The 7,536-nt window shown below is 36.6% G+C and overlaps 1 pseudogene; it reads right to left on the bottom strand.

Annotated features, from left to right (window-relative positions):
- Positions 1 to 574: 574 nt before the first annotated feature.
- Positions 575 to 1,118, bottom strand: LOC120604038 (myosin regulatory light polypeptide 9-like; annotated as a pseudogene).
- Between the last annotated feature and the right edge of the window lie 6,418 nt (positions 1,119 to 7,536).

The following is a 7,536-nucleotide window of genomic DNA, read 5'->3' as shown; positions in this document are numbered from 1 at the left end:
GTTTTGTTTTGTTTGCAGTGGTAAGCCTTCTATTAGAGACTCTGCCTCCCCTGGAATAGGTTCCACCCTACATAAATCTTCTGGAGCAACTCTTGGTGGGGTGAGTGGTATTCTAGGAGCAAGGTAGAGGGGAAAAGTCAAGCATCCTGTCCTCTGAAAAGAGACTATGGTAAGGATCGTGTGTTTGTGGCACTGGCTGGGAAAGGGCTTTCATGCCCTGCATGGAGTGTACATTAAGTGGTGTCCCAGAGCAGGACACAGGGCCTTTCCTATGGGGACAGCCCCAGAATGAGTAGGCAACAGCTGATACCTGGGCTCTCTTGAGGGGCCTTCCCTCGGGGCCTCGGCCCAGCTCTCGAGGCCAGCTTCCTAGATGATCCTTTCTTGGAGGTTCACAGTGGGCTGTGTGACCCTTGCCAGGCGATACACACTCTTGGCTTATTTCCTCCACTGGGAGCTGAGCCCCTAATCCCTCAGAGAGACAATCCCTGAGAGGGTCCTGTGGGCACAGAGCTGGTGCAGACAGTGTGTGTGGGGAGCAGGTGACTAGGGCCGGGGCCTGGGCATTAGGGCATCAGAAGGAGAGGATATAGTCATCTTTGTCCTTGGCACCATGCTCGAGGATACAGGCAAACCCCTCATTGTTTCAAGTTGCCTTTCTTATCAATGGGTGCCTCACAGTACATCTCATTTACTTCCTCATTTGTGAAGCTGTCGCCCATGGTGGTGAGTAGCTCCTGAAGGTGGTTATCCTGAATGGAACCTGAGGCCACCTCGTCAAAGCTGGTGAAGGCATTGAGGATCACGTCCTCGGGGTCTGTGCCATTCAGCTTCTCCCCAAACATGTCAGGAACATGGTGACGCCAGCATGTCGCACAAGTCCTCCTTGTCAATAAAGCCATTTTGCTTTTGGTTAATCACACTGAAGGCGCATTAAACTCCTGGTTCTGGGACTTGTCAAACATCGCAAAAACATTGGATGTGGCCCACCGTGGCCACTTGTTGGTGGTTTTGGCCTTTGCTCAATTACTGGATATCTTGGCTTCAGCAAGGTGGGGCTTCCCTGGTGCGAAAAAGGCACCTGGCTGGTGTGTGCAGCTGTGTGTGGAGTGGGTCATTAGTAGGAGCTGGGCTGAGTCAGCAGTACAGTCTGAAGCATACTCTGAGGCATGCCTTTAGCTATGTCCCCATTACCAACTCTTTCAGTTGCAGCCTTGCTATCAAAAGCTATCCAATACATTCCTTTACTTTTAAACTTTTAAATGTTTTGTTCTGTACTGTTGCTTACAAATAAACTACAGAACAGAATATGGATTGTAGATATTCATCCATCAAGACAATGTAAGAACTCTGGGATTGGTTTGCTGACTGTATTAGGGTTAAAGACAGGAAAATTTTATTAGTATTTTAAAAAGGAATCTTAAACTGCATTCATTCTAGTTCCAGAGGTACAAGTCTTATTCATTATAGTTTTGGGTCACCCACTGAAGGCAAAGCTTTGGGGTATAACAATGATGTAGTCATTGTAGAATTCTTCTAAGATTAAGAAGAATTCATTGACTGCACAGTTGGATAGCAATTTTAAAATATATACGATAGCATGAAGAGAGTGAATGATACATCCACATTTCTAAACTCTTGGCTAAAGAAACTGACTGAAAGTGTGTCACCTTTCTCTTGTAGCCTCAGGCCGAGGTAGGCAAATGCAAACGCAAAGTTCATTTCTATTATTGATGATTTCCAATGTTGTCTGAAGTCACAGGATTACAACATCTTTGAGAAGAAAGAGTATTGATCTGGAAAGAATTATTCTCCAGAAAGTGGAATGAGATATCCCAATCATCTAAAGCCACCGATCTTCCTTATGTAGAAGTAATTTTTTATAACATGTCTGCTAGGATTGTTCTTCCCCAGATTAAAGATAATATTATACTTTTTCCTAAAGGACTTGACTTTTAATAACGGCCAATGATCCTCATGCTTCTCACACAACCACCCCTCATTCTTCTCTCTATATACTGCCAGATTCCAGTATGACCTAAAGAGCTGACTACAAGGGGGAAACATTTTATCAATGGAAAAATTGCAGAATTTTTCTAATTTATAATTAGGGAATTAGTAAATCATTAACTTTTGATGTTGTTCCACCAAGGTGGGAGGGATCTACTTTTTTTTAGATCAAGCTAAATTTACAACTATAGAAAATACTGCCAGAGTTTCTATATCCATTAATATTAACCTGGACCCGTGAATGATTGCAATAGTTCTTTTGGCTAGTTTAGAAAAATGTGAACCCAACCATTACCTTCATCAAACGCCATTACAAGGCCAGAAATTATTTGGTATATTATAGAGGAAGGAATTCAAAACATTGAATAAATGGGAATGTTAGAGGGTTTTTTTTTTTTTTTTTAATATTTAATCCACCTAATCGCTCCTAAAAACACTCTTCAGTATATGAAGGCAGTGAGTGAACCAAAGTCTTGAGAAATAAACTGACAAGCACTGTCAGCTTCATGTTATGTTCTATTTTGTAGACTAGCATGACAGTGAAAGACACTCTGGTTGAAAAGAGACCCCTGATTTCAATGTAAAAGGGTAGATCTTGGAGTAGTAGAGAAAAGAACAACAATTAACCACCAGAAGCAAAACAGACATGATAACATAATAGAGGAGACTCTGGTAAGATACAAGTACTGCTAACTACAGGAATATTTGAAGGTTAGAACTAATTGTGTGTTCTCTGGAGTTGAAATAATTATACAATCAAATCCTAAATAGCAGGTACTTTCTGTGGCCTCTGTAACAGTCATTTATTGTATGTGCTATGTCAGAAAAGTCCTAATTTGGTTCAGGTACACGATATTCATGAAAATAATTCCTTTGTCCTACTCAGGCATGCATTATTACATCTAAGAAACTTATGGTTATCTCATTCATATTGCTAACTTATTTAAAACTGAAGGACTGAGATAAAATTATGAAAGATAAAAGGAAGACTTCCAGAGGCTGCCTGGAAAGGATTCTGCTTTTTAAAAATAAACACAAGATGAGATTGCCACTCTTTTATAACTGGACTATAACCTCTCTGGATAATGTCTGGCACTATAACAGCCATCCTGTGATGATATGACAACTAGTCTATGGACCAAACTGACATGTTGAAGATATCAGAGCAAAAAAAATATAAAGAATCCTGAATGAGTTTTTGGAAGAATTAAAATAACCTATTGTAAAGACTTCTATATCTATCTCTACATTCCTTCTTATAGGAGAGAAATGAAAAAGAAAGTCCTCATTGTTTAAGACAGTTTAACTGATACTGTTTTGTACTTTTGAAAAAATAATCTCAGGCCTTGCATACTGAGGAATGTCTTACTATAGAGATTCATGGTTCCTTACACAATCTCTTGATAAACTCAGTACCTCTCCAATAAAGAGAAGACAAGGCCATGGAAAAGAAACACGGATATGCGATACATATCATTGTTTTAGGCTTCCCCAAAGGACCTACAGGGATTTATCATAGTCCTTTTGCTGTAAGAAAAGGAGAAAGACCAGATGTGCCATGAATTAATGGACAGTGGCTCTGATTGAGGACCCAGAACATCACAATTCACCAGTGTGAAGGTTTGTAGGACTTAGGTAATAAAATGAAATTTTGCCCCTACTTGACCTCATAATCAGCCCAGCGAAACACCCAAAGCATGTTTTTTCTACCTTGTGATTCTTCTATCAGTTCTCAAGTATGCATTTGGAAAAAGATAACTAAGGAACCAGAAGAATTATTTCACCAGCCCTTTGGTTTTAGAAATAAGTGCTATTTTGGCAGGAAGAACCAATTAAAACCTACTGAGGTTATGCCTCCCTATCCAAGCAATTAGTAAAAATCAGTATCATTTCTCTGGAGAAAGTCCATGATTAGTGTAGCCAACTAAGACTTTAAAAACATAGGATGGAGGTTTCTGTTGTATCTTTATTTAAATTTCTAGTTTAGTCAGTAAAGAAATGGATAGGTCTTGAAGAAAGATACTGGATTAGAAATAATTAATTGATTAGTAATTCCAATTACAGTTAGAGTCTTCTATGTGGTTGCATTTCTTGAGCCAAAACTATAGCCTCTGATCAAAACATATAGGTATTATTCTAATAAATACTTTATTTTACTCCAGCCCAGAAAAGAACAGAATATGTTTTTATCTGGGAGTAAGAGAGTATAATTTTACCACCTTCTTTTACTGTTGTACTAACCTCTCATTGATGCATCACAATATATTAGCCAGGGTCCTTAATTATGTAATCATTCCATATGACATAAGCTGTTTTATTACTTGACGACACCAGGTTGCTTGGACCAAGGTAACAAGGAGAAGGTATTTTGTATATCTCAGTATAACATACATATGTTAGTACTAAATACCAGTACCTGCAATTTTAGTGAAATGTCTGGGGATCCAATGATCTTGGTCCCAGTAGGGTAATAGATTTCAAAATGAAGGACATTTGTACTCCTTCCATTAGCTAAGAGGCACAACACATGAGTGATTTATATATCTGGATGCAATAAATAGCATATTTAGTTATACTGCTCTGATCCATTAACTAGTTACCTGCAAGGATGATGTTTTGATAAGACTCAGGACAAAAGAAGGCTCTCTAATTTGTGCAGGTGGTAGCAAAAGAGTCTCTGCTACTGAGCAGATACAATGATATACACAGTGTCTTGGGTACATTGGGATATGTGGTAATCAGAAAAGAATGAGTCCCTAAATGAGAATCGCACAGGAAGCCACTGGAGTTTGGTACAAATCCATGCCTTCTTCAGCAAGTAACTAGTTTCTTTTTGACAAACAGCCCTTCACCACTAGAATTTGATAGTCTGACTACTTAACCATAGGACAAATGACCCTATAACCTTATTGAACTAGGTATTGTCTACTTTTCTCACAGCGACCTGCACAGAAATCTATTATGATGCAGAAGTAGAATCTGCTGAAGCAACTCTGTAAGCAAGCTGCACACTTCCAGTGCTACCCTGCCATCACATTATAATCTCTTCTTTAATATATAATTCTGATATCACAGTCAATGACCAGTTACTGTGGAGGAAAATGATGGAGCCATTTTTGCAAAAGTGCTGAATAATATTCTAGGACTAGCTAGAAATCAGCCACATAATTGAATTCCCTTCTCAATTATACTTGACAGATTATGCAGGAGGCTAACGCTTCTAGTGTAAAGAACTTTCAGCAGTGTATCTTTCTCTCCCCATCTTTCTGGAAAGGGTGATGGCCTGAAGTAAAAATCTACACTAATTATAGACAAATGGATGGATGTTTGGGGAAATAGAAAAAATAAGAGTCAAGGGTTAATAACAAGGCAGTTTTGGTAAGAAAGAGATGAAAGGATCTCCTGGAGTAGTCCCAGAATATGAGGATGTATGTGTTCCACCTGAATGCTAATTTTAAGGATAATCTGAAAGCTTACAGAATGAAGAAAATGCTTAATAATCAGGTAGACAAGATGATATTCTTAGTGTACATTGGTCACCTTCATTATTTAATGTGTGTTGGGCCTGCTGAGTTTGTGGAGATGATTTAACTTATCAAAGGGAAGTAACAATGGTACCCTTTAAGGGCAGAGAGTGTAATATAGATAAAACCCAGGTTATTCTATGGGATGTTCTTGCACTCAGTATAGACTGCTGGTTCCAATAACATTCTGGTTCCAGTAATTTAGTAGCTGTATAAATTTGGGAAAGTCATGTAAACTTTGTCTAAGTTTAATTTCTTCAACTATAAAATAAAAGGGAAAATTTTATCTATGCCTCATGGTTTTTATGAGTAAATGACTTAATATATGTAAGGCACCTGGAGCAGTAACTGATACATAGTGAGTACCATATAAGTAATGGTTAAATAAAATATAAAGTAATCATATCTAGAGGTAAAATAATAATAATAATAATAATATGAAAAACTATGATGATTGTGAAACCTTTTTCAGGATTAAATATTTGGGCCACACCAGTTCCTAAAAAGCACTAACCATGTGTAATATTAGCTGAAGACAAAGAAATCATAAATGGCTAGTAGGAGTAATCAATAAGCACTAAATATATCCTCATAACCAGTTGAACAAATGAGGTCTATAGTAGCTCTACCATTATTCTTTTCCCTAAATCTATTATGTATATAAAACTAAATACTAACTTGTTTTCTTTTACTTTCTTTCCTGTTTATCTCATTTTTTGTATATTAAGTGTGTGGGTGGGGGTTGGCTTTTCAATGTAGCCCACAGTTTGCAAGATAATGAAATGGATCACAACAGATGACAATAAACAAACAAACAAACAAACAAATAAATAAAACTAGATACCATTCCAAGATACTCTCTTGATACTGGGTAAATGTTTGAAAATTTGAGCATTTGTTTTTTGGGAGAATGTCTTAACAAGAGATATTTACACTATCTAACTGAGAAGTGTTAAGAACGGTAGATGTAGCTGTTGTATGGCCAGAATACTAGAATACAGAGTTCTCTTTTCCTCTTGGAAGAATTGCCTATTGTGTAACTCCTAATGGGAAATAGGTCGAAGGTCCTATATAAAAGGCAAAGGGGCTGTATGGTTGAAGATACAGGCAGTCTTAGGTTTAGGTGATTGTTAGTGTTAATCAAAGAACCAGTTTCATAGGAAAATTAGTCAAGGCGGATGTAAAAATGTGAAGGGTCTTGCAGTGTCATTAACATGGGGCATCCTGCTGCAGCTTTGGATGTATTCTCTGTTCCCTGTCATTACTATCTCTTTTTAGAAGACTGGATCCCCAACTTTTTATGTATCCTTCTTTCTGTTGCTGGCTATCAATAAATCTAATTTGTATCTATCTATCTATCTATCTATCTATCTATCTATCTATCTATCTAGATATGATAGATATAAACAGATATAGATATAGATACATAGATAAGCAACTTTAAACATACACAAATATAGTAACATAAGGAGAATATTTTATATATTCTAGAAAATTGTGAGAAGCTATACATCCAAATACTAATAGTGATTTATTTAAGGTTATAGAATTTTGTTGAGCTTCATTAATTTTTATTTTTAATTTTCTGTATTTTTGTACTTTTCCAGTGTATTACTTTTATATTCAGAAAAAAAATCCCACAAAATATGTCAAACTTAAAAAATAGTTTTTGTTTTTTTCCTAGTTGTCAGAACTTTATTCTTCAATGCACACATTTAACTTTCTAAGAGAACATAAAATAACAAAGAAGTATATATGTAAATATGACTCACCTGATAATTGTGTGCCTATATTTATTTCTGCATTATAAATTAGTTCATTTCATTGGAATAGGGAGCCAAAAAAATAAAAATATGAGACTATGAGTATTAGAAAAAAAAAATAACATAAATTGAAAAGAGAGATGAGGGAAAATATAGTGGAAGATAATATATTTTTAACTTACATTCCTTCCAATTTGGTTTTATGAGAAATAAAAAGAGATACATTTAAATTTAGCAGG

The sequence above is a fragment of the Pteropus medius genome, unplaced genomic scaffold, assembly GCF_902729225.1.
Source record: "Pteropus medius unplaced genomic scaffold, Ma_sr-lr_union100, whole genome shotgun sequence".
Taxonomy (NCBI): domain Eukaryota; kingdom Metazoa; phylum Chordata; class Mammalia; order Chiroptera; family Pteropodidae; genus Pteropus; species Pteropus medius.
The sequence above is the reverse complement of the archived record's forward strand: the minus strand, read 5'-3'. Positions and strand labels throughout refer to the sequence as shown.